Source organism: Schistocerca gregaria, chromosome 5, assembly GCF_023897955.1.
Source record: "Schistocerca gregaria isolate iqSchGreg1 chromosome 5, iqSchGreg1.2, whole genome shotgun sequence".
NCBI lineage: Eukaryota > Metazoa > Arthropoda > Insecta > Orthoptera > Acrididae > Schistocerca > Schistocerca gregaria.
Genome location: NC_064924.1, coordinates 349506814 through 349534086, shown reverse-complemented (window position 1 = coordinate 349534086; position 27273 = coordinate 349506814). Strand labels below are relative to the sequence as shown.

General features: G+C 40.2%; 1 protein-coding gene across 3 annotated transcripts in view; it reads left to right on the top strand.

The window, feature by feature from the left end:
* Positions 1–27273, top strand: part of LOC126273452 (peroxisomal membrane protein 11B) — a 110479-nt gene that overhangs the window by 52661 nt on the left and 30545 nt on the right. Inside the window, exons 4-5 of one of the 3 annotated variants that reach the window (XR_007549324.1) lie at positions 5739–5895; positions 6850–7149. The exons of 1 other annotated variant lie outside the window; for it this stretch is intronic. The gene's annotated coding sequence lies outside the window, so the exon portion shown is untranslated. The remainder of the gene's footprint in view (positions 1–5738; positions 5896–6849; positions 7150–27273) is intronic. One more of the 3 variants, XR_007549323.1, reaches the window with a different exon arrangement.

The following is a 27273-nucleotide window of genomic DNA, read 5'->3' as shown; positions in this document are numbered from 1 at the left end:
GTCCATCTATGCCCTGGACTGGTCCCATCGTTCAGAGGTGTTTGTGTGGACTCCAGGACACATCGGTATCCCATGCAATGAACTTCCCGACAGGCTGGCCAAACAGGCTATGTGGAAACCATTTCTGTAAGTGGGCATCTCTGAACCTGACCTGCTTTCTGACTTATGCCGTAGGGTTTTTCGGCTTTGGGAGACGGAATGGCATAACAGTACACACAACAAACTGCGTGTCGTTAAGGAGACTATGAATGTATGGAAGTCTTCCATGCAGTCCTCTCTTAGGGAATCAGTTGTCCTCTGGCAGCTCTGTATTGGCTACACCTGCGCTGTGAAGACCCGCCCGAGTGTAGGTGTGGTGCCCGGTTGACAGTGGCCCATATTTTGGTGCACTGTCCTACTTTGACTGCCCAGTGACAAGATCTTGTGTTGCAGAGTGGCTGGCTTCTCCTTTTTTATTCTCATGGTCAGGGAGCCATGGTAACCTGCATTGTTGTTTTAATCTCTTCATCCCATTTCTTGCGTTTCTGTGGTTTTCTTCTCCCTGTTCATCTATTTACAGGTTTGTTGCTCTTCATAATTCTTGTGATTTATTTTTTCTTTCATTCCGTTTTGAATTGTCAGTCTTGTTTGTTTTATTCTCACACTTGTGGCATTGTTTTATTCGGAACAGATCTCGTAATTTGGTTTCCTCCCCCCCCCTCCCCCCCCCCCCTTTATACCAACCAACCAACCAGCCAAAGCAGTTTGTGTTGCTATGTTCTGGAAATGCTGACTGGGCATGGAAACAATGAGAAAGTTCAAATGCTAAGATAATAAATGTGTGATTTTTGAAGTGATCTCTTTCTTGTGTTTATTTAGATGAATCTAACAGCCTTATCAGGTACACTTTCCATTTGGTTGGGAATTTTTTTCTCTGAAATGACTTCAAGGAAATGAAAGTATCTTAAACAAAATAGTTGTAGTAAACAGGCATAAGTTTTCATTTGTACATAATTCACTTCCAAATCCTCAACAAGCAAGTTCACATTGTCTACTTTAACAGATTTCATGTGTTTGGTTTATTTACAAATTTGTCATTTATTAGTTGCTTATTACATTGCCAGTATGTAAGACTTCAGAAGCGATTCAAGTTAAAAGGTTAACTCTAGAGATTATCCTCTGAAATAAATTGGCATACAGAAGAGTGTTGATTGGGTAACAGACTACAGCCATTAAGATCCAAAGTTCATTTCTCAGTTGGCCAGAGGATTGTCACTTACAGCTTATTTTACCTCTGGCTGTTCATAGACCAGAAAAATATGTTGTTGTCCTAGGGTTTGGAGTTCAAATTTAACTATGGCTACCCTAATATGTGGCTAGATCATTCAGTTCAAACGTCAGAGGAAGGTAAATTCATACCACCTCAAACAGGAACATGCCTAATAAAACATTGTGGTGTTCAAACCAACCTCCAGATTGAGAGATTTATCTCTTCACAAATTTATCACTTATAATACGACCAGAACATCGACAAGAACTGTATTAAGTTTTGAGCTAGTCATTTTTTATCAATCCTAGGAAGTATTTTTCTTTCCAGGAACAAGAGGTCTTCTTAGAATAAATTTGTGCATTTCAAAAGTAATGAAATACCCTTGACCTTGCACATATTTTCCCATGCAAAATATTTTAGTCAACTGTTTCCATTACAGTCACATATTTTTAAACTGCTATCTTGATAGATTGTGTTCTAGATGCTTGAAATTCTATATTTTCCATAAATTTTTTTCTGAAGCAGTAAGTTCATGTACTGTGTAGATGTCAATCTAGGAAATGTAGGGTATTGAACAGTTAATTGTTTGCACATGATTATTAAAGAGTTGGCACACATCTTATGAAATCCTGAAAGTAAATGTTAAGAATTTCAGTGTGACACTTACTTATTTTCATTTTTCTTTATTTGCTGTAAAATTCATAGAAGGTATATACATACTTACATCCACCATTTATCAACCGTAAAGATTGCTTGCCTACCTCATAAGCTATCTACAGTGACTGTGTGTTTTGCCATCCGTTTAGATTTAACCCCCAGATGTCTTAGATCTTTCATGATTTTTCAATAGTTTGCTTCCTGAATGAGCAAAGAATATGTTCCTTCAGGTCTCCCCATCACTGCAACTTTGGCTCTAATGTTTAGACGTACAAACCCCATCTTTGGACCATCTGTGCCGCCTTTCTTAATTTTCTGCACTAGGTATGTTTAACACAGTAGATTGTATATTTCCTGGATCCTCCTCCTCCAGCCATCCGCATCTTGCACTGGTCCAAGTATCCTCTGAAATTACTTATTCAGATGCTGTTCTCTTTGTACACATTGGTGGTACTCAGTCTCAGTTCTATACAATGCCACTGGAACTAATATTTCATTATATGCATCACATGGTGATCTCATTATGTTTCATGATGAAGTATCTTCTGGGGACCGTAACTGTAATCTGCAGTTTTCTCTCAGCTGCAACTTGTCATTTTTAAACCAGTTGGCCAGGTGATAAAAATTTTCTGTGTAGGCCAAACTAGGATCTTCAACTTTGAGGGACTCTCAGCACTTTTCCTCTGGATAGCTCCAGCACTTAGATCTCAGCACTGAGTCAGGGTGACTTTGCTTACATTTTGGACTAAGGCCCTCACTGTCTTAAAATATTTCCACTTCAGACTGCCAGGGCTGTAATCAGCATATGCTAACAAATATGTTCGTTCTTTTGGATTGACATCTGTCTCACTAGTTACAGTGTTCTATAAAGATGAATTACAGAGCAAAACACCTAAACTGTTCACTTTTAATGTGTTTTGATATACTGATAGATTGTTACTGATTTCATCCAGATGAACTAAAGTGACAAGATGAATTTACATACATAACTTTCTTTCTATAATTGCCTACCCTATAGAAAACTATATGCCCCTATGTTGTCTCCTGTCCCCTGCACATCTAATTGCAGTTTTGAAATGGTGGTGGAAATATTTGACCAGTTAACTACTGCATAGTGCTTTCCAAGAGTTGAATAAACAAAACAGCTATACACAGTAATATATTCTCCTTCACTATTTACAACAATCTGCCAAAACTGGGATAACTTCTCAATTCCACAACTGTAGAAATCACATCGTTTTAAGGGGAAGAACTCAACAAGCCATGTTCAAAGCACATTTTCATCCGGAAAGGAAGTTCCTTGAAGATTGTTGGATAGAGAGCGGAAAAGGAGAAAATCTGAGGGTGCGAAGATTAGGTGAATTAAGTTGGGTGTGGAAGTCATTCCACACCCTACCTCTGCATAGTGTTTTCTGCCAGTCCAGCAGAATGTGGATGGACATTATTGTGTAGTAGCATCACATCTTTCAGTGTTTCTGCTTGTATTTTGAGTTACGTCTGCAAGACATCTTAGTTGCTGACAAAAATGTCAGCATTGATGGTTACATCTTGGGAAAGCACTTCGTAGTACACCACACAGTCAGTGTTCCACCAGATGTAAATGTTATCTTTTGTGGATGCACATAGATTTTTGTGCATGGAGTTGCTGCTTTGTTTGGTCTCAACCGTTCCTTTTTTCCCCTTGTGTTAGCATAAAGACACCATATTTTTGTCACCAGTGACAATACAGGATAGGAATAGTCAGTGTTGTTCATGAGCCAAAAGAGATGCACATGTGGCCATCCGCTAATTTTTATGATTTTGTCTTAGAGCATGCGTTACCTGTACACTTGATTTTTGAATCTTTCCTATTGCATGCAAGTGTTGCATCATAGTGGAATGATGACAGTGCTTCATGTTTGTCAGTTCTTGAGTACACTGATTATAGATCACTGTGCATTAAAGCATTTAAATGATCATCAAACCCCGAAGGTCTTCCTGATTGTGGAGAGTCACAAATGTAAAAACAATCCTCATCAAAACGAGAAAACAGTTTTCTTGTTATACTCTGTCCACTGGCATTATCCCCATACATGACACAATTTTTTTTAGGCTGCTTCCGCTGTGTAACCCCTCCGTTGAACTCTTAACAGAAGAGTGTATGTCAAATATTCAGATTTCTCCACTTGGCACTCAATGTTCGAGCGTCCACACCACCTCTAAATGACAAAATGACTATATGTGAATTGGGATAGTAACAGTGAACTACAAATAAAAACTGTCAGTCAATAATTAAACCTATAGTAGCTGCAATACCAACATGCAAAACAAAAATGCTATGAACTTTTGCATCAACCTAATATTTATATTTTGCTGCACTAGATTAGTTATGGACCAACTGCACAGTAAATGGCATGGCAGTGGAGATTGTGTCTTAACCTAAAGTAACTGTTCTGATTTCTGTCTTCCATTTCCTAGATGTGGAGATGGAAAATTGAGAGAAATTGTGAATGTTTGATTGAGAGAAATCGTGAATGTTTGCTTCTCTAAAATAGTGGCACATTCTTAACTGCCATGCCATTTACTGGATGGTTCCCAGTTTTCTATGAAGCCATCATTACCAGTTGCTTTAAGAATTCTTCGATATGTGATAAAAGACCTTATTAAATTCAGTACAGATAGTAGTATGAGGTACTCAACCTGTGTATCAGCCAAATGTGTATTTCTTGTATTTTCTGAAAAGTTTGCTCTGAACAATAATTTGTTGCTGTTAAAATTTGATTTACTGAAATAGTATGTCCACCATGTATTTTTAGAAAATCAAAATACAAAATGTAATACTTAATTTGTTAACTGAATAATTTTTACTTTCTTTTCATGAGTTTTCATAAATATGAGGGCAAGCTGAAAAGTAATGATTCCAATTTTTTTCTGTGAAAACCTTTAAAGCGTTTTAAATAAAACGAACTTTTCCAACATTCTACATCTTTGTTCCTCATGTCTACATATTTATTCCTGAATATAGCCACCCTGCCGACAGTCACATTTCTTCCAATGACAGACCACTTAGTTGATACCGTTGCTGTAGAGTGTTTGAAGTTGGTGAAAGAGCCATAGCTTCATCTCCTCTTGCACCACTATCAAGGTGATGTCCACAAAGGTGTTATAGTTTTGGAAACAGATGAATATCAGATGGGCCCATCTTGGGACTGTATGGAGAACGATCAGTGATAGTGAACCCAAGGAAATGGCTCAGTGCAGCATTCACTGTACATAGCTTTCATTCTTTTATGGATTTCTATTGGAGACATGTTTTCTGCTGTTAGAAACTTGATTACAGCACGCTGTTTCTTATGCACCGACATAGTTACGTTACACACAGCCATGTTACGTGCTGCAATGTAGGTCCCTATAGTGGCAGAGGCTTGAAACTTAAGACAGCAGAGTGGGAAAGTAGATAACGTAATAGGCGTAACGTGTAATACCTTAACCAATATTGAGAACAGAATGGATAGTTTGGAGGCATTACTTCTCAGCAAGCCTTTGTATACATCAGTGTTTTTTTATAATAACTGGTCAAGATGTATAACTTATTATTATGGCTACTTTCAATTTTCCATCTGCGAACTGCACTTAGTATTTTTAAATAAAGTACACTGCAGAAGAATAATTTTTAAAATGGTATATGTTCTCCATATTTATAGAAACAAAACTTTCTGCACAGTATAACTGTTAGTGAATTTTTAAAATCTGGACGTAATTTCAGAAATTTTGGCTTTTGCTTAGTTTATTATTTATTTACAATTTTTTGACCACATAATCTTGTTGCATGCAATGTATCATTGTTGTGCAGGGTGGATTCCACAGAAGTATGGTATTACAGAAGATACTCGAGATTTTTAAGTAAAAGGGGCTTCTAACAAGAGCCCTGATGCTAACAGTTACCAGGCTGTAGATAACAAGCACCTAGGTATTGCTGTTTGAAGCAGTCAGTGGCAGTTGTGGAGAAGGTTGTATACAGATTTTTATTAAAACTGCTGTGAATTAACATTTATTTGGTGATAGTGAAAGAATGACTTAACATCAGTTTCTTCATTAACATGCTGCCTCCTTGTAGGCTAACATTCTACCTCCTTGTAGGATGTCTTCTAAGGTGTTGATACTAATGTCCCAATAACTTAGTAATTTTTGGGCATGCATCTGGGACATCAGTCCTGAACACATGCTTGAAAAATTATTATTGCATATTCTATCCACAGGAGAAACTTGAAAAATCACGTGCCAGTAATGTACACAAAATGAGTATACATGCATGACCTTACTATTGGGTGATTGCTGTAGTGATGGTACTATTGCAGCCTTTGAAAAGAGCATTTTGTATTGTACAGAACAGTGAAGAGAACTATTTTTGAGTGTCATTCATATTTTGTGTGGATGTGGGTAACCTGATTATTCGTAATGCTTGTTCAAAATAGGCTTGACTTTAGGTAATTCACTGATTTTTATTAATTAATTCATAAAGATCCACAGATACCATCAAGAAGAACCTTCAGGCATGTAGAATTAATCAAAATATACATTAAGAAAACATAAACTAATGATAGAAACCGAATCTGTGGGCTTTATTAACAATAAAATGCCACTGTACTGCTTAATGCTATTCATTCTTATGCCAGCTAAATCTATCCAAGTAGTTCAAAAAGAAAGAGGCTACTTAAAAAAAAAATCCTTTGCTAACTCTGTATTCTAAATAATAAGTTACTTACACCTGTAAATACTGAGCCCTCGTTGCAAGACATTGGTTATCATTCAGGTGTACAGACAACATCGTTACTTGCTGCTTAATTAACAGAAATTTCAATCTTAGAATCTTGCTATATGGATAAATTGTAGAAAATATCGCTATTGAGATTTGTTTTAATTATCTTTTGAATTGGTTGTGATTCACTTTTTGTTTCATATAGCAGGGGAGCTCGATGATGCCTTTGTACCAGAATACATAAATCCACTCTGAACCCAAGACAAGGGAAATAATTTGTGTGTGTATTGTGACTATATATCACAATTGAAGCAAAAAATTTTAAGAAGTAAATGTTCTAGGAAACAAGTGCAAGAATTCAAAGATACAGAAAAATACTTCAGATAAATGTGTGGTTATCTACTTCACCGCCCATTTCTGTGGGATTCGCATGTTATGTTCACCCACTCTGTGTTTAGTTCCAGGCCTATAACTGTCAATGTGAACCTTGCGTTTTGTTATGAAGGTAAGGCTTTGTCCATCCAAAAGGGTTATAAACATACCATAAACATTTACTTTGTCAAGGATAATTTTGTGATCGACACAAATGCTTTGGTAAGCTATCAGATGTACAATTTTTCCTGTTTACTTCCTCGAAGATGGAGTTTGTGAGGTGTTGTTCTACTTTATCTGTGGAGAATGGAACACAGTTAACAAATTCAGTTAAGTTAAATGAGTCTGTATTCTCTGTTACTTTCTAAAACATGTTTGAAAATATTGGAAATAGTGGAATAAGTATGTAATTGGAGAGGGCCTCTTTGTCTCTAGTTTTTTAGCATGGATGTTACTACACCATATTTTTTAGTTAGGGCATGATCGATTGGGAAAATAGCTTTAGGGTAAAGCTTATAAAGTAACGAAATAATTTTAATATTATTCTAAAAATAAAATCGTTGCTGCTTAACCTCCAGATAGGTGCGCTTTCTGGTCGGACAAGGACAGTTATGCATATCTCGCAGATACCACTTGTTGTTTATAAACTTAATGTCTCTTTAAACACTAAATTTTTATCATAAAAGTAATATTAGGTATTATTCATGGGCTATATAAACAAAAGCAAGGCAAAAAATTTATTTAAAAATAAAGTTGTTATGTTTCAAAATACACATTTTCTTCTCACAGCTTCTCGACATACTGATACTTACCTTTCCGTTTATGAATGTCAAATTTGTACAGGATTATGCTTGAAATTTTGGTTTCTCAATATACTGAAGTTATTTAGAAGTTGAAATACAATCAATGCAAACATTTCTTGAATGATTTAAACAAAACATACTGTCAACATATCTCACATTTGAAACTGGTGATTATTTATTATTTAGAAGCTGAAATACATTCCTGGAAATTGAAATAAGAACACCGTGAATTCATTGTCCCAGGAAGGGGAAACTTTATTGACACATTCCTGGGGTCAGATACATCACATGATCACACTGACAGAACCACAGGCACATAGACACAGGCAACAGAGCATGCACAATGTCGGCACTAGTACAGTGTATATCCACCTTTCGCAGCAATGCAGGCTGCTATTCTCCCATGGAGACGATCGTAGAGATGCTGGATGTAGTCCTGTGGAACGGCTTGCCATGCCATTTCCACCTGGCGCCTCAGTTGGACCAGCGTTCGTGCTGGACGTGCAGACCGCGTGAGACGATGCTTCATTGAGTCCTAAACAAGCTCAATGGGGGACAGATCCGGAGATCTTGCTGGCCAGGGTAGTTGACTTACACCTTCTAGAGCACGTTGGGTGGCACGGGATACATGCGGACGTGCATTGTCCTGTTCGAACAGCAAGTTCCCTTGCCGGTCTAGGAAAGGTAGAACGATGGGTTCGATGACAGTTTGGATGTACCGTGCACTATTCAGTGACCCCTCGACGATCACCAGAGGTGTACGGCCAGTGTAGGAGATCGCTCTCCACACCATGATGCCGGGTGTTGGCCCTGTGTGCCTTGGTCGTATGCAGTCCTGATTGTGGCGCTCACCTGCACGGCGCCACACACGCATACGACCATCATTGGCACCAAGGCAGAAGCGACTCTCATCGCTGAAGACGACACTTCTCCATTCGTCCCTCCATTCACGCCTGTCGCGACACCACTGGAGACGGGCTGCACGATTTTGGGGCATGGGCGGAAGACGGCCTAACGGTGTGCGGGACCATAGCCCAGCTTCGTGGAGACGGTTGCGAATGGTCCTCGTCGATACCCCAGGAGCAACAGTGTCCCTAATTTGCTGGGAAGTGGCGGTGCGATCCCCTATGGCACTGCATAGGATCCTACGGTCTTGGCGTGCATCCATGCGTCGCTGCGGTCCGGTCCCAGGTCGACGGGCACGTGCACCTTCCGCCAACCACTGGCGACAACATCGATGTACTGTGGAAACCTCAGGCCCCACGTGTTGAGCAATTCGGCGGTACGTCCACCTGGCCTGCCGCATGCCCACTATACGCCCTCGCTCAAAGTCCGTCAACTGCTCATACGGTTCACGTCCACGCTGTCGCGGCATGCTACCAGTGTTAAAGACTGCGATGGAGCTCCGTATGCCACGGCAAACTGGCTGACACTGACGGCGGCGGTGCACAAATGCTGCGCAGCTAGCGCCATTCGACGGCCAACACCGCGGTTCCTGGTGTGTCCGCTGTGCCGTGCATGTGATCATTGCTTGTACAGCCCTCTCGCAGTGTCCGGAGCAAGTATGGTGGGTCTGACACACCGGTGTCAATGTGTTCTTTTTTCCATTTCCAGGAGTGTATAATCATTGCAAACAGTTCTTGAATGTTGTAAACAAGTAAAGTGTTCACATATTTCACATATGAAACTGACGATTCTCATTTTCTTTCTAACTAAACATGGCCTACATATTTTCTTCAGAGGCTCCTGAGCTTGATCTTCTCCTCCTCTTCCTTCTTGCTGTTGGTGTTCATCTTTTGTGTACGACACATTTAAAACTTCTGTATGGAGGTCTCAAGTTACTTTAGTACTTCTACTTGTTACATGTTGCTGCACAAGTTCGTTAGAGAGATATTTGATATATTTTCTTCTCTTGAAATTATTACTGGTGTTTCCTCTCCAAATTATAAATGAATTTATGGCAGCAACATTCACCATTGACAAAAACACCATCAAAGGCCATTGATTTGTGTTCACCGCATCATTGAAAGACCCAAAGTGTTTGTCGACAGTATCAATGCCTCCTTTTGTGTGACTGTAAAAAGTTATAATTTCTGGTTTCTTGAGATCACCCAATCCTTCATAGATTTTTCCATCACTGTGAAAGCTGTATGTCAACAAAACATTCTTGTACTTTTTTGGCACTTATGAAATAAGTGTTGCCTCTTTGCGAAAACCCGTCAGACTTGACTGGGGCTCTCGTTTTCTGCTCGCTGTGAATTCTGGAGGGATCTGAGGCTTATTTTCATGTAACATGCCAATATATGAATTTTTTAATGCCTATTCCTTTACCAAATAGTAATCTGTAAACCAATTGTCGGCCATGATATTTCTCCCACTATAGGAAATGGATGTTGCTAACATTTTCACAATGTCAGATGATTTATTACTTACACTAAATGGACCTTCTGGTTGGCTTCCAGCGCATATTTCCATATTACATGTATAATATAGCAGAGAGTCTACCAAAGCATACATTTTTATGCCATATTTCCTTGGCTTTTTTGGCACGCATTATATGAAGCCACATGTACCTCGAAAAGCCCAGAGTTTTTCATCGACTGTGTCATCTTCACCAAGTGAAAAGCATTTTTGACAGTTCAAAACAATTTCTTCAAAAATAATTCTCATAGGAGATAGGCGGTCAGTTTTTCTTCGTTCTCCTCTTGTTTCCACATCATGAAAATGAATAGATCACATTAAAAACTTCACTCATGACGATCAGGAAGTCATCCATCTGCCATAAGTCGTCAAGACTCAGACGATTCGCATGGTACATCCACAGCGAGATAAAGCAGCCCGAATAGGGCTACTGTTTCTGTTATGTCTGTCTTTTGAGTGTCCCTTGAACGAGAATAGTTATCTTGTATCGTAAGAATAAATTTGTTTGTATTTTCTACAATACATTGAATATTAATGTCAGAGATGAGGCATTTCCATAAATATAGAATATTAGTCACATTTTTTCATAGGTCCGATTATTCCAGGCAGATGAAGTAAAAAATTTTGTATACCTCGTCTTTGCCTGTTCCTTGGCTTTTTTTGCCATGACCAAACATCAATTATTTTTGTTATTTTTCCTTTGAACAGCCTTCTGAGCTGGACTGACCATTCAGTTTCATATCAGAAACTCCATGTGTTTCCGATACGTGTTTTTCTTCATCAGTATCGCTGTCCTCTATGAATCTGATGTCCTGATCATCCTCTTCATTGGTATCGTGCAGAATTGCATTTATCACAGCTTCAACACCCACAGGATTGTTTAAATTATACATCTCTTTGTCCCTCATAGCACCTAAGAAATAAATATGAAGCAAAACTGAATAAATACACTCCTGGAAATTGAAATAAGAACACCGTGAATTCATTGTCCCAGGAAGGGGAAACTTTATTGACACATTCCTGGGGTCAGATACATCACATGATCACACTGACAGAACCACAGGCACATAGACACAGGCAACAGAGCATGCACAATGTCGGCACTAGTACAGTGTATATCCACCTTTCGCAGCAATGCAGGTTGCTATTCTCCGCTGGAGACGATTGTAGAGATGCTGGATGTAGTCCTGTGGAACGGCTTGCCATGCCATTTCCACCTGGCGCCTCAGTTGGACAAGCGTTCGTGCTGGACGTGCAGACCGCGTGAGACGACGCTTCATCCAGTCCCAAACATGCTCAATGGGGGACAGATCCGGAGATCTTGCTGGCCAGGGTAGTTGACTTACAACTTCTAGAGCACGTTGGGTGGCACGGGATACATGCGGACGTGCATTGTCCTGTTGGAACAGCAAGTTCCCTTGCCGGTCTAGGAATGGTAGAACGATGGGTTCGATGACGGTTTGGATGTACCGTGCACTATTCAGTGTCCCCTCGACGATCACCAGAGGTGTACGGCCAGTGTAGGATATCGCTCCCCACACCATGATGCCGGGTGTTGGCCCTGTGTGCCTCGGTCGTATGCAGTCCTGATTGTGGCGCTCACCTGCACGGTGCCAAACGCGCATACGACCATCATTGGCACCAAGGCAGAAGCGACTCTCCTCGCTGAAGACGACACGACTCCATTCGTCCCTCCATTCACGCCTGTCGCGACACCACTGGAGGCGGGCTGCACTATGTTGGGGTGTGAGCGGAAGACGGCCTAACGTTGTGCGGGACCGTAGCCCAGCTTCATGGAGACGGTTGCGAATGGTCCTCGCCGATACCCCAGGAGCAACAGTGTCCCTAATTTGCTGGGAAGTGGCGGTGCGGTCCCCTACGGCACTGCGTAGGATCCTACGGTCTTGGCGTGCATCCGTGCGTCGCTGTGGTCCGGTCCCAGGTCGACGGGCACGTGCACCTTCCGCCGACCATTGGCGACAACATCGATGTACTGTGGAGACCTCACACCCCACGTGTTGAGCAATTCGGCGGGACATCCACCCGGTCTCCCGCATGCCCACTATACGCCCTCGCTCAAAGTCCGTCAACTGCACGTACGGTTCACGTCTACGCTGTCGCGGCATGCTACCAGTGTTAAAGACTGCGATGGAGCTCCATATGCCACGGCAAACTGGCTGACACTGACGGCGGCGGTGCACAAATGCTGCGCAGCTAGCGCCATTCGACGGCCAACACCGCGGTTCCTGGTGTGTCTGCTGTGCCGTGCGTGTGATCATTGCTTGTACAGCGCTCTCGCAGTGTCCGGAGCAAGTATGGTGGGTCTGACACACCGGTGTCAATGTGTTCTTTTTTCCATTTCCAGGAGTGTAAAATATGCAAGCATTGAAGGTCGCGCGTATCTGACACGTACAATTTAATTTAATTTCATTGTCGATTCAAGACACATTAACACCACTTTAAATTACTAATAAGCATTAAACATTTAACAATAAATAATGGAAAATGAAAAGTTAAAAACTTAACACAGAGAGTCGTGCGTATTCCTCAGTTACGAAACATGTGTTACTAGCTTGTTTACAGTAGCGGGCAGAGGCCAGGATTGGAGTAGGATGGGGTCAAAAGAGAAAGCTAGAATGAAGGAGTGATTTCCCTCCCTCTCTTGCAAGAAAAGGTAACGAACTTTATCACTGCGTATGTGATAAATACGCATTCCTATCAGAAGGTTAAGAAAGATCTAAACATTGATAAAATGTAAATGGATGTATACTGAGGTGAGTGCTTGGAAGACAAATTAATTACAAGATAAGCAGTAGATAAACAGTTCTTTTTTGTTATAATCAAGGAAAGTAGAAAAATATGTAGTATTTGAACTCATTGTTGTTAATATATTGGGGAAAAGCTACCTACTACGGTGTCGTAGCAGGCGGAGAGGTGATACTCCGACGTGGCGCGTCCCCGGGTGGCGGATAGGGGTTTCCTCACCGGCTTGCCGGTGGATATGAGTGAAATAAAATAGCTCTCGCGGACCAAACACTCAACCTCTATGGTTCACAACCATAGTTGTAATTCGGAGCTTGCTCCATCCAAGGCTCAATGCCTTCGATAGTCAAATATGGACGGAAATCTTTTAAGAAAATCTCCACTGCTTGGCACTACCCAAGAAAGACTGCACTCGAATACAGTGGGCAGTCACTTAAAAGATAAGTTGGATGAGTCGGAGCATCTGGAAATACCCAAGACAGACCAAAGACCGAAACAGAAATTAAAAATGAAACAAATAAATTATTTAGCAACATTTAACATTAACTCCCTGGCACAAGTAGGAAAATTGAAAATACTAACTAATGAACTAGGCAAACAACGGATCCTAATAGCAGGACTACAAGAGATGAGGAATTCGGACCAGGTGCCCATGGGATCTCAAGGTTATAGAATATACAAAGGCATCCTGGGAGAAAGAATGATGGAAAAATTGTCCACAATTTGGTACGGGACTCATAGTCAACTTAAAAATAATTGATTCGATAACAGATTTCCAGGCCCAATCTCCTAGGCTCTCGACGCTGACAGTAAAAGCATCAAATAAAATCTATACAATAATTAACGCCCATGCTCCCACGAATGATAAAAACAATAGGAGAAAAACCAGAGAAGAGACGGATGAATTCTGGGACCTACTAGATCAAACAGTGACAAATATAAACAAAAATCATAGTAAAATTTTAATAGGTGATTTCAATGCACAACTGGGCAATGAAAAGAGATACAAAGACATAATAGGAAAATGGCCAGCTCAAAAACGAACCAATAAAAATGGTATAAGATTAGTAGAATTCTGTAGAAACCATAACATGATACCAAAATCGACCTATTTTATGAGAAAACCCAATAAACTAAAGACATGGAAACACCCAGATTGGAAAAAGGGGGAATGGCAATTAGAACACGTCTGTATGGACAAAAATTACCATAAAGAAATCCAAAATGTTAAAGTACTTAGAGGAATAGACATGGGATCAGACCATTACATGGTGAAAATCAAATGTAAATTCACACCTGCAAAGAAACCAAAATCCAAATTTAAAATGAGAAAAATATATGACCTTCATAAACTAATAAACAATGATCAATATAAAGAACTAACTCAAAAAAATTGAGAAAACTGATAAATTAGAAGAGATAGTCCTGAAACTAAAATAAATAGCCGAAAACATTGCCCCACCAAACCAAAGGAAAAAGCATCAATGGTGGAATGAGGAATGCGATAAAGCATTTGAAAATAGACACCAAGCATGGTTAAATCATCAAAGCCAGAAAACAGAGAAATCACATGAAGAATTGACTAAACAAAGAAAACTAACTCAAAAAACAATCAGAAGTACTAAAAGACAATATCAAAAGAGCATTATTCAGCAAATAGAAATAGATCATAAAAAGACAAATTCAAGGGATTATTATAAAATATTTAGTAAACAACTTCAAAAATATGAACCACCAACACTCATGCTAAAAGATACAACTGGAAAAATAGCACACAACAATAAAGATAATGCCCAAATTCTAGCAGATGCATTCGATCAATTACTGAATGGTGAAGAACCAAAAGAACGGCTTCATATAAACACAGAAACACCCATTAAAACTTCAACAGAATACATTGGTCCACCAAACATTAATGAAGTAAATCAAGGCATTAAAGAATTGAAAAATTATAAAGCTAGTGGCGAAGACCAAACATTTGCAGAGCTGTGGAAAAATGCATCAGAATCAAGTAAAGAATCACTTCACCAAAGTTTAATTAAAATGTGGAATGATGAAACATTGCCGGAACATTGGACAACAGCAGTAATACACCCTCTACACAAGAAAGGAGATAGAACTAATCCGGACAACTATAGAGGAATCTCTCTCTTGGATTGTACATATAAAATATTTTCTAGAATAATTTATAATCGATGTAAAGGTGATCTGGAAAAAGAATTAGGGGATTACCAAGGAGGATTTCGACCATGGCGCAGCTGTCCGGAAAAAATCATAACACTAAAATTGGTAATGGATATTTACAAAAGAAGACAGAAACAAATGATTATAACTTTCGTGGACTTTAAAAAAGCATATGATACTATTCACAGACCTTCAATGTTGAAAATACTATGAAATCTTGGGATTACATCCTAAACTAGTGAAGATGATAAGCTTAACTTTAACAAATACTAAATCAAAGGTGAAGTTCAGAAGTGAAATGTCTGAACCCTTCACAATTAAAACAGGACTAAGACAAGGTGATGTATTATCACCCCTTCTGTTCAACTGTACTCTGGAATATTTAATGAGAGAATGGTATAAAGAAAATTAAAAAATATAAAAATTGAGTACAATAAAGACAAAATTAGCCTAAATTGTTTGGGATTTGCAGATGATCTGGCACTACTAGCCAACAACATTGAAGAGGCTAGGGATCAACTCACAAATCTCCAAAATATTGCAGGGAAAGTAGGATTAACAATTTCATTTGAAAAAACAAAAATAATGGTAACAGACCCCCTTGTAATAAATAGTGTACAGATGTGTGGGACCGATATAGAAATTGTAAAACAATTTAAGTACCTTGGAGAAAATATAACCTATAACTTAAATGAAAAAATGTACTGGACAGAGAGAACTAATAAATTATCAAGAGCCCAAAAAGTATCCAGAAACACATACAACAAAAAATGTTTGTCAATAAATACACAATTAAAACATTACAAGACTGTTGTCCAACCAGAAATAACCTATGGAAGTGAAACCCTGTTTAAGCTAAATCAAAAGAACAACACAGACAAAATTCTAAAAATAGAAAGAAGAATAATAAGGACGTGCATCAATAAAAAGTACCAAAAAGCAGGAGAATGGCGTATTGTCCCAAATGCAGTAGTATATCAGGAGATAGAACCAGTAACGGATACCATGAGAAAGAAGAGAATATCATTTTTTGGCCATCTATTGAGAACACCTGAAGACAGATTAATACGCAAAATTTTGGAGAAACTCTGGAAACAAAAACAACCTGTCTGGATAAAGGAAATAAAAGAAGACATGAAAGAATTAGACATAACGCTGGAGGACTTGAAAACCAAATCAAAATAAGTAAATAAATTAAAAAATAGAAATATTAGATTCTTGCCAAAAATTGATAAAAGAGAAACAACTAAAAGGGTATTTTCAGAAGAGGAAAGAAAACAAAGATCAGATAGAATGAAGAAATACTGGAAAGCCAAGAAGGAAAAAACAATGAGAAATCTTAGGAAGACCGGAAAGAAATTGACTGAAGTGGTCCAATGAGTCCGTAAAAGCACAATAAATAAATAAATTGGGGAAAAACTAGTGCAGAGACAGCACAGGGCTAATTTCAGAATTACTGATCCACTTCGTCCGTCAAAAGTGCTTTTCATTACACAATAATGTTTATTGTTTCAGAGGTTCTGTGTAATCCTCACACTATTGCAAAGATGTTTGATACAGGTGGTAGTGTCAGTGATATGGAGAAACAACTAAAATCACAAAAACTGACCGAATCTCTGGGACCAATAAAATCCCTGTTAGATTCTATACAGAATTTGCTGCTGACTTAGCCCCTCTTTAAACCATAACCTACCATACATCCCTCGAACACACACACACACACACACACACACACACACACACACACACACACACACACACACACACACACAAAAAGAAAAGAAAAAAAAACAACAACAACAACTTACCCAACAGCTGGAAGAAAGCACCGGTATCCTTGATGTTCATTCTTTGTAGAATCAGAACAAATTCTGAACTCAAATGTAATAAAGTATCTTGAACGAAATGACTTCCTCCGAGGATTTCGTGATAATATGTACCATGTTAACTTCGAATGGAGAGTCATGCACATAACTTAGTGTGTGCTCCAGGGAAGTATGATGGGGTCTTTGCTGTTCATGTTATATGTTAATGACCTTAAGGACAATATTAATAGTAATGTCAGACTTTCCACAGATAATGCAGCTGTCTGTCATGAAATACTGTCTGAAAAAAGGTGCACAGATATTATAAGATGTTGATTAGACTTCATTATTAAGGGTTTCTCTGGATACTTGGCTTTGTAGCGAGCTACGTTAATTTAGGTATTAACTGTATTTTTCTTGTCACTTCCTCTTCCATGTGTTTGCTTTTAGGAAGCTTTAATTTTCGAGTACTAGCAATAATGTTCCGTAGATTTCGTGTTTGTTTTGAATACAGTCAGAGTGAGTCCCTGTAGTCAGCTGTAGTGCCAGTAGTGCTAGTGTTTGTTTTGAATACAGTCCAGATACAAGTAGTGCTTATTTTCATTGTTTTCAATGAGAAGTGTCTAGTAACCACAGTTTAGTCAGCTATCAGCTGCCTTTAGCGAATTAGCAGTCTAGTTAAAAGTTGATTAACTCTCTACAGTAAATTGTTGATTTCTTAGGATGGATAGGATGTGTGACTGCTGTGTACAGACACAGGAGGAGCGGCGGGTTCAACGGCGTTTGTGTCACATGACGCCGAGGGTCAATGTGGAGGCTGGCTGTGTGGCCTTGCCCGCTCAGCCTGTGAGTGGACATGTGGCCGCTCCTTCAGCAAGGTCCAAGCAGGCACAGGAGGGGGACGTTGGAGCTCTAACGTTGCGCGGGTGTTGGAGTGCCTTAGGGAGATAGCAGAAAGGTTGGGGAAGAAGGCCAGTGTTCACTCTATTGGCTTGCGGTGAGGGGCAGGGGGGGCGGTGTCTCATCCGAGATATTGAGGAGGCCCCTGCCGGTGGCAATAGAGCACTGGGTGCACTGGACTGCAAATTGTTGCTCATGTCGGCACCTATGACTCCTGACGTCTGGCTTCATAGGTCATCCTCAGTTCATACAGGCGTTTGGTGGAGTTGGTGAAGGCAGAAAGCCTAGCTCACAGGGTGGAATCTGAGCTAACTATTTGTAGTAGCATTTCCAGAACCGATCGCGGTCCTCTGGTTTGCAGTCAAGTGGAAGGCTAAAACCAGAGGTTGACTATTCTGCGGAGATCTGGGGGTGAAAATTTCTCAGTCTCAGCTATCGGGTGGAGAAATGTAAGGTCTGCCTGAATAGGTCAGGCGTTCACTACACGCAGAAAGTGGCTACAAGGGTAACGGATTACGTATTGAGTATTCGTATACGTATTTCTAATGGGGGAGTATTAATAAATGTAGTACCAAAGGTGGCTTTTTGTTATGTGGAGTCCATGAAAATTTCATTTATCTATCTATGATGTTGATGTTGTTGTGGTCTTCAGTACTGAGACTGGTTTGATACAGCTCTCCATGCTACTATATCCTGTGCAAGCTTCTTCATCTCCCATTACCTACTGCAGCGTACATCCTTCTGAATCTGCTTAGTGTATTCATCTCTTGGTCTCCCTCTATGGTTTTTACCCTCCACACTGCCCTCCAATACTAAATTGGTGATCCCTCGATGTCTCAGAACATGTCCTTCCAACCGATCCCTTCTTCTATTCAAGTTGTGTCACAAACTCCTCTTCTCCCCAATTCTATTCAATACCTCCTCATTAGTTATGTGATCTACCCATCTAATCTTCAGCATTCTTCTGTAGCACCACATTTCGAAAGCTTCTATTCTCTTATTGTCTAAGTATTTATCATCCACGTTTCACTTCCATACACGGCTACACACCATACAAATACTTTCAGAACCGACTTCCTGACACTTAAATCATTACTCGATGTTAACAAATTTCTCTTCTTCAGAAACGCTTTCCTTACCATTGCCATTCTACATTTTATATCCTCTCTACTTTGACCATCATCAGTAATTTTGCTCCCCAAATAGCAAAACTCCTTTACTACTTTAAGTGTCTCATTTCCTAATGTAATTCCCTCAGCTTCACCCGGTTTATTTCGACTACATTCCATTATCCTTGTTTTGCTTTTGTTGATGTTCTTAATGTTCATTGACTTTACAACTTTTGCAATATGTAGACATTATCTCCACATCTGACACTTTACTGGTGTCTACACTTGTGGCAGTCAGTACTCCATTCAGAGAAGTATGTCCTCTTTTCTGCCAACTTCTATCTAGTTCAACTGCAATATCCGAACATTCACCATTTTCTTCCACTGCTTTCCTAGCAGCCAGTTTCATGCTTTCCTCACTGACCTCACATACAGCTTTCTCTAATATTGCAGTCAGTTTTTCAAATTTATTTGGTGGTTGATGTAAGTTCATCACTGAATAAAATGTTCTCCCTGCAGCCATGCCCTTGCCAGTGGATCATAAGGCATAAACTAATCTAGTATTGATTTCATAAGGGCCACTTGCATCTGGTTTTGAAGAACTCACAAATGAAATCACAGCTGAGCATTTAGTGCAAATTAAATCCAAAGCAATTTCTAGGCCTTATCTCCCACTGGCACTCTCTCAAATTTTCACAGTCTGTGACTCGCCACACTGTCTACATTGTACAAATTTATAAATTACATCTGATAATATTCTCATATTTATAATAATGTTACTGCACCCCTTGTTACTTACAGTAAATTCGTTGTAACTCTGTTCAAATGGTGAGAGCTGCTTTGATACTGCACATGTTGAAGAATTACAATTAGAAACGTTGTTGCCAGGTTACATAACCTTTTGTACAGAAAGCTTTCTAAACTTGTTTCCTCTAAATTGTCATTTCTTGAAAATGCTTTTACGCTTCATCTTCTTCAATAAACACAACAAAACACACGTAAACACGCACTGTGAATGGAAGTATAACTACTACTCGCATTCACAAAACTAACCGCGTGATTCACAAAACTAACCGCGTGTTTGAAAGTGTGTTGTTTACAAACAGCAGAAACAAAAGAACACCAACAGTTGCATTCCAAGGATAGCCAACAAACTCGGGAGTAAAAAATAAATAAATAAATAAATAAATTATCCATAATGTGCAATGTAGGGAAATAGAGATCTAAAATATATGCAGAAAAGTGGGCATGGCACATAAATACACATGGTATGAAAATGCTTTTTGAATGCTCAAAAAAAAAAAAAGTCAGCAAAATCCTTTTCAGAATACTTAAATAAAATCTGAACCTATCGAAATGTGATGAAAACCGAAAATCATTTTTTTTTTTTACCTGAACCACAGCGTGGTCCCCTTAAGAGTAATGTTCTTAATGTCTTCCAAATGCTCGCTGTAATATTCCATGGCCTCTAGCCACATTCCCTGGCGAGTAAGTATGAGTTCTGGTGGAAGTGGTATGTTGGGAAGTTCCTCTCAAAATAACTGGATTATTGCAGATGCTTTAATAAAAACCTTTTTGGTGGTTGAAACTGGCTTATTTACATGTCAAAATTCGAGACATCGTCTCAACTACACGATTCATGACATGGGCAAGACGTGATATGGAGGAAGGCTGAGTAAAATACTTTCAACAATTTAACAGCAGCAATCATGTATGTGGCTGCATCAGTGTAGATTACAAGTACTTTATTTTCATCTAGTCTTGCTTGAAAGTAGTGTACAAAATGTAACAAAATGAGCAGTTGTTTCCTGGTTACTCTTTTTTAGCTCCTTGTTGCAGATTAGATGAGGTACAGTGTCAGGATCTAACTTTCCAACAATCAAATTAGCAACATATCAACTTTGTCTGTTAGTTGTCTCATCGACAGAGGTCCACATGTATGAATCGTCTATATATCTTCCCTTATCTTGCTTATGTATAATCATATAAAGTAGCTAAATAGTTCTTTTTCAGTGTGGATTTTCTTGGAATGCTGCGCTGATGCTATGTCTCTAGAAAACTTTTGAACTGGCTATGTTTAACTGCGTTGAGTGGTATGTTTGCTGCAACATTGGCTCGACACACGTAAAGATTAAATTCGTTTTCGTTTGTTACATTTGGTTTACTTACAAAGGTATGTTTCAAGTTTGATTTATTGTTAAAATTTGCCTTGTGTTTAATCCCTCCAACATGCTGACTTAAATATTACCTCTGTTCAGAACACACCTAAAAACAAAAAGAAATCAGAGACACTTTGTGGAAGAATTTACATAACAGATCTACTTAGCAAAATTAACCTACATTAAGGGCTTAGAAGCAATATTTTTGCATTGGCATGTGTCTGGTCCAAGGTAACGTGGGAAGGCAAATAAAAGGTTAACATTTTACTTAAGTCTTTGTTGCACATATTGCAGTGAATAACTCTTTCATCTGTAGAGAAATCAGGACATTATTGTAACTACTGATGAATTGGAGATGATTTGGAGCTGGCTAGCTTTGGCATGCTTGACTTTCCACAAATATACTGTTGCTGTCATCGTCCGGCTCATGATTGGGGTTCACGCATGCAGACAAACCCGTTATCATACATTTACTGTTTTCTAAGTAGATGGGAAGACCAGAAGAGTAGTCAGTCATACAAATTTAATTTTACTGGATTTTTAAAAATTAGACTCAGTCAGGTTCTAACATGAAATTTGGTATTTTGAGTACTATAAAATTACAGTTTTCGATGAAATATTTGCGCAATTCTTAGCTGGGAGGACCACAAGAGAATATTAGTCATAAAAATTTTTGTTTAGTTGGATTTTAAAAATTTAGGTACAATTGGTTACTAACATGAAATTAGGAATTTTTAGATGCTATAAAACTAGCGTTTTCGATCATAAATGCACGTAATTCGTGTATTTACAACTTTTATTGCCTTTATTTAATGAGGAACAAAATAGGTTTTTCCCTAAAATCCTGGATCTAATGATAAGCTTTCAAAGTGGGCTCTCACTTCAGACTTCAATGAAATTTTCCGCGCCATCACATCTAATCCTGGTACTATTGATCCCTCCAAAAAACAACTTGTCACTCAGTGTTATCCTGGCCTTGAACGTGTTAATCAGCTACTTCATTAAGGTTGTGACTTTGTAATATTGAAAAGACTTCCCTCCTATATTCAAGACGCCAACCATTTCCTAGATTATGTGAAATCTGTGCTCATACCACTCACACCACACACCTTGCTCGCCACTATTGGTGTCGCCTTATCAGTGCTCACCTGTTTCCAAAGCTATGACATCCTTCCTGTTCACCTTAATCAACTTTGTTCATACCGACAACTACTGTACCTTTGAGCGTCAGACAGACAGACAGATCATTTGCATGGACATGGGGACCAGGATGCTTCCTTCCTATGCCAACTTTTTGTGGGTCACTTTGAGGGGGCTTTCCTGGGACCCATAAGCCTCCTGCCCTTGGTTCGGTTTAGGTATCTCGATATGTGCCATAAGGACTCATGGTGAGGATGACCTGTTAAAATTCTTGGAATCTCTAAGTACATACTCCAAATTAAATTTCATGTGTTGCTATTCTGAATCCCATGCCACTTACTTGATCCTCACTGAGAGGTCAGCTACACACGTCAGTTCACCCGAAACCTAGTAACAAACAACAGTACTTTCATTTTGACAGTTAGCATCTTTTGTCAAATGTTCCTCCGATGCAGTCTTGGCATTTGACGCGAATATATTTTCTCAGATACATACTTTTTACAGCAGTCTTTACTGGAATTTCCCCAGCCTTCACGTCCAAACCTGGTACTGCTGATCGCTCCAAAAAATGACTTTGAAGTACACTTCTTGTCACTCAGTGTCATCGTGGTCTTGCTTGCATTGATTAGCTACTTCGTCAAGGTTGCAACTTCTAAAATCAAATTCTGAAATTAGGACCATTCTGTCAGACAGTTTCCCCATCACACACACATTAGCTTTTCCTCACCCTTCCAATCTCCACAATATCCTTGTCAGATCCTGTACTGCCAAAGGGGGAGCCACCAGTGAAATGACCCTTGCCATGTACCAGCTGTTATGGAAATAATGTTCAGCCTTTACAACCACCAAGTTATCAGATAGGAATAAAGGACATAGTCAGAGGGTGAATAATGGTATCACACAATATCCTGTTGCAGAGCATGCACTCCAACATGCAAGTCATGACCTTGGTGCCAGTTTCACCACATGTGCCGTCTGGATTCTTCCATCAGACACCATTTTCTTAGAACTCTGCAGGTGGAACTGGATTTACAATCTGTCCTTGATTCTTGCCACTCATCTGCCTTAACTTGCGTTACTTTCTTAGCTCTAAGCTGTTGGGTCTTGTCCACTCGTCTCGTGCCTAAGGGATGCTATAGCAAATAACGTAAGTAGTTTTATTTCTATAAAGCAAAGTTGACAATATTTAATTGGGAGAGGCAATATGAAAAACAGTAAAATTCTTTGCTATAGACAAAGTTCCTGCAAGTTGACTCAAGTCACTGATACTACTCTGCGAATCCTGTTCACTAATTTCAGTATACTGAGCCGATCTGACCATTCGAGAGGCTGGCAGATGTGATGCTTGTATTCACTTCGGTTTGAGGGCGCTCCTGTTGTGATGCGGTCTTACTCCATGCACCATTGGCAGTCACTGTTTCACTACCTTCTCTGGTCTTGCGTTCTGCATCTTTTTTCCGGCACTTGTGGTTGCGCCAGAACATTCATGCCCCCCCCCCCCCCCCCAAAATGATGGACTGTTATCCTGCATGGAGTGTGACCATGGCAAAGATGCAGGAGTGTGGGCTCAAAATTGGGCCGGAAACTGTGGGTGCAGGGGACATCGAGCTCCCGGCCGTACCTCCATCTGACCTGCTCTCTGGCGGAAACGTCCCGCGCTAAATGACCAGAAGGGTAAAAAATCTACTCCCCAAGTGGCAGCAGCGGAAAACATGCACAAAGGTACTGAAATTTCTAAGCTTGCTGCCATGAACCACATGAAGAAGGCGGCGACTGATGTGGTACAGGCGGATCCAGCTTCATCAGTAGGACGACGGGAGGCGGAAGCAGTGAAGGCTCTGTCTCCATGAGGTCGTCCTGCAGTATCATGTTGCTACCATCTGGTAGCTGCTGTGGCTGCACTCTCCTCTGGACCCATGAATTTGGGGGAAGAGAAACTGAAAGATCATCGTGTATAAGACAGAGGCAAAGTTGATTTTGATGGCGGAGCTGCAAGCCATGTGGACCTGAAAGAAGATACATGCAAGCGACAAGTCGAAGGATGATCTTGCTTCACGCCCACCGTCTGATGCCGCTAAAAACAAAGATTCCTAGACTTACCAAGCGGGAAAGCGCCGGTAGATAGGCATAATAAATAAAACGCACAAACACACACACAGAATTTCGAGCCTTCGCAACCGGCGGCTGCTTCGTCAGGAAAGAGGGAAGCAAAAGGAAAGATGGAAGGATGTAGGTTTTAAGGGAGAGGGTAAGGAGTCATTCCAAAACCGGGAGCGGAAAGACTTACCTTAGGTGGAAAAAAGGCTTGTGTCTGTGTATGTATGGATGGATATACGTGTGTGTGTGTGCGCGCGCGAGTATATACCTATCCTTTTTTCCACCTAAGGTAAGTCTTTCCGCTCCCGGGATTCGAATGACTCCTTACCCTCTCCCTTAAAACCCACATTCTTTCATCTTTTCTTTTCCTTCCCTCTTTCCTGACGAAGCAGCCGCCGGTTGCGAAAGCTCGAAATTCTGTGTGTGTGTTTGTGCGTTTTATTTATTGTGCCTATCTACCGGCGCTTTCCCGCTTGGTAAGGCTTGGAAACCTTGTTTTTAATACATTTTTCCCATGTGGAAGTTGTTTCTATTTTATATAGGTATACACTCGCACGCACGCACACACACACACACACACACACACACACACACACACACACACACACACACACACACACACACACACTTAAAGGCAAAGACTCTTTGCCTTTAAATATGTCTGCTTGTGTCTGTGTCTGTGTCTGTGTCTGTGTCTGTGTCTGTGTGTGTGTGTGTGTGTGTGTGTGTGTGTGTGTGTGTGTGTGTGTGTGTGTGTGTGTGTGTGTGTGTGTGTGTGTGGGCGCGCGCGCGCGCGCGAGTGTACACCTGTCCTTTTTTTACCCTAAGGGAAGTCTTTCCGTTCCCGAGATTGGAATGACTCCTTACCCTCTCCCTTAAAACCCACATCCTTTCGTCTTTCCCTCTCCTTCCTGAAGAAGCAACCATTGGTTGCGAAAGCTAGTAATTCTGTGTGCGTGTTTGTGTGTTTTGTTCATGTGCCTGTCTGCCGGAGCTTTCCCGCTTGGTAAGTCTTGGAATCTTTGTTTTTAATATATTTTTCCCATGTAGAAGTTTCTTTCTATTTTATTTACATCATCATCATCATATAACAAAGATTCCAAGACTTACCAAGTGGGAAAGTGCCGGAAGACGGGCACAATAAAATAACACACACACACACACACACACACACACACACACACACACACACACACACACACACACACACAAAATTACGAGCTTTCGCAACCGGCGGTTGCTTCGTCAGGAAAGAGGGAAGGAGTAGGAAAGATGAAAGGGTGTGGGTTTTAAGGGAGAGGGTAAGGAGCCATTCCAATGTGGAAGTTTCTTTATATATTATGCAGTGCAAAGTGATACTTGCATTCTTCCTTTGGTGCAGGATGCTGAGGAGCTTGAGCACTGTGTGATGGCAGTGGCCGTGAAGCATTTCTGCTAGTGATAGTCCATCTTGTGGGTGCGAACGGTACGAGGTGAGGAACAGTTGCAGTACTTGATCTCTGGTGTGTGTGGAGCGAAGTTAGGCTATCTGCTTCAACGTTCTGACAAAACGTTCCGCTTTGCTGTTTGACTGTGGATGGAATGGTGCCCTAGTTAGATGCTGTATGCCATTGTGCTCACAGAATGTTCCAAATTCATTTGATATGAATTGAGGGGCTGTTGTCTGACACTATTACTTCAGATAAATCTTCTAGGCAAAAAATCGATGACAACACCTGAATTGTGCTACGTGACATTGTCGAGTTCATTGGCAGAGCAAAAGGAAACTTGCTATACGAGTCAACCACAATCAACCAACGAGTGTTCCAGAAAGGTCCCGCAGAGTTCTTTGCACACGTTGCCATGGTGAGTGCAAATTAGGCCAAACAGAGAATTTTTGTTGCAGAGCAGACTGGTTTTCTTCACATGCATGGCACTGTGTTGTCATCTGTTCTGTTTGGGCTTCCATACACTGTCAAGTACAGTGTCGATGTGTGTTTCATACAAACAATCCCCAGTGTCCTCGAGTAACTTCAACACTTCTTTTATCGAAGCTTTAGGGATCAACACGCATGACTGTCCACTGTCATTCTGAACAATCACACATTTCTGTACAGTGTGGCTACACCGACATGCTGAGTATCGGTGCACTACTGAGTTCTTTATGCAATGCAAGGAACAAGGCCAAGATGTGCGAATGTAGTTGAACAAAATGTTCAAATCTGGCTCATTTTCTGTGGCCTGTGCAATTTTCTTGTATTTCAGTGGAAAATACTAAAGCAAATTGGGAATCCTGAGCATCAGTGTGACAACAAGGTACAGCAGAAGTGTCTCTGGGACAATCAGAAGGCATGAAAGGGTGTCCGCTTACCATGTTGTGCTATCAGATGATACACAATCTCATACTGGTATTGAAACAACAATGCCCAGTTTTGCAATTTTTAGGCAGTTCGTAACGGGACTGTTTTTGTTGGATGAAACTAGGGTTGTGATGCATTATTAAGTAGAATTTGTTGCCATACAAGTAGTTGGGGGATTTGGTGGAACCATACACAATAGCTAAAACCTCTTTTTCAATTTGTGAGTAGTTACAGAGAGCTTTGGGCAACACTTTTGATGTGAAAAGAATAGGCCTGTCTTCGTCACCAATTCAGTGCGAAAGCACTGCACCAATTCCATAAGAGGAAGTGTCAACTTGCATTACAACTGGTTTGTCCGAATCAAAGTGAACTAAGCAACGATCACTGAGCAATGCATGTTTAAGTTTTCGAAAAGCTACTTGGCACCCATCTGTTCAAACAAAGGGGACATTCTTGTGATGCAATAGAGCTGCGATTTATGCGGTATTTGTTATGAACCGAATATTCATTTTCCCTAAAACTGACTGCAATTTTGTG